The following is a 1499-nucleotide window of genomic DNA, read 5'->3' on the forward strand; positions in this document are numbered from 1 at the left end:
CACAGCCCCCGCCCCAGCCGCCGTCAGGCGTCAGCCTTCCCAGCCCGCCCAGGCGCTCGGGGTCGGGACGGCAATGCCAGCCTGCGGCAGCTCCCTGCGGTGCCGGCGTGCACCTGCAGCTCCCCCAAACTCCCCAAGGCGTTCTGCAGGTCCAGACTAGGCTGCTCCCCCACTCAGGCAGCTCACTACGTCACCTCTGCCTCCATGGGGAAGGGACCAGGTGCCCAGGCTCATCCTCTGTGGGACCCCAGACCCTGGCCCAGCTGGGGGTTTTCCCCTCGCTCTCTCTGAAGGGTCGTGTTTTCCTCTCCCCCGCAGCCTCAGCCCCATCACACGAGGAGCAGCAACAGCTATTTACGATTGCTGGTAGGAGTCCAAAGCAGATAATGTTGATTTGCACCTCATTTTTAAGCAGCTGGGCTGAGACTGAACAGCAATAACTGGCAATGTCCTAGATACCAGGATTAACTCATTTTGAACCATCCGAATGAGTAATTAGTACTGCAATTACTTTAAACTCAGGGCTACATTCTACAGCGATGGCATGATAAAACAGCCGAGATTAGTTTAACTTGAAGAAACCTGGTACGGCCAGGCCTCTCCTGGAATGAAAAGGGGACATTGTTTCAGGTCTGCTGCGCTGCATAGCAGCGTATCAATCACCCTCTTATCATGAGAAACAGCCCCCAGTCCCTCCTGCCTCTGCCCGAAGCCGATGCAGCTCCTGCAGCGAGCCATGCTGGATGGCGGAGGTGCTGAGGGACCCCCCGTCCCCCTGGAGCAGGCGCCATGCCGTGCCACCCCGCGGGAGGCAAACCAGCTCATGCAGCATGCAAATCTCCTGGAAGCGGCCCATGAAGCCGCAGCTGGGCGTGAAAGCGCCGATCCCCCCCTGCAGCAGGGATGCTCCCCCAGGGCCATACCTCACCCCGACATGCCCGACGCTTGGGCTGCTCCGGGGAAAGTGCCTTGTCAGCAGAACGGCAGGGCAGGGCCAGCGCCGCTCCTCCTGCCCCCTCTACCCGCCCGTCCCTGTGGCAATGCCGCTCTGCCGGGCCAGGGCTCGGAGCCGCTCCTGCAGAGCATCGCTCCTGGCAGCTCCCAGCCACACCGGCTCATCCCGGAAGGAAAGGCTTCCTTCCCCGGCACTGCTCGCCCGGTCAGCCCCAACGCCTCGCTGCCCCTAAGGACAGGAGCTTTGCTTAGCTGAACAGATAACTGGCAATGTCCTAGATACCAGGATTAACTCATTTTGAACTATCCGAATGAGGGGGGGGGGGTGACGGGGGGGGGGGGAAGCAGCTGGGCTGAGACTGAACAGCAATAACTGGCAATGTCCTAGATACCAGGATTAACTCATTTTGAACTATCCGAATGAGGGGGAAGCAGGAGATCCTGCAGGGCCCTGTGTATTTTGGATGGTTAACGAGTCTCCTGAGTTATTGCAGCCAAAAGCTTTGTGAGGGCATTGAATGTCCGACCCTGTGTCAGAGATCAAG

General features: G+C 59.4%; 1 protein-coding gene across 1 annotated transcript in view; it reads right to left on the reverse strand.

Moving 5' to 3' along the window:
- The window catches only part of NOTCH1 (notch 1), a 35329-nt gene that overhangs the window by 20093 nt on the left and 13737 nt on the right, over positions 1–1499 (reverse strand).

This window comes from Pygoscelis adeliae, unplaced genomic scaffold, assembly GCF_000699105.1.
Source record: "Pygoscelis adeliae isolate BGI_AS28 unplaced genomic scaffold, ASM69910v1 Scaffold114, whole genome shotgun sequence".
Taxonomy (NCBI): Eukaryota; Metazoa; Chordata; class Aves; order Sphenisciformes; family Spheniscidae; genus Pygoscelis; species Pygoscelis adeliae.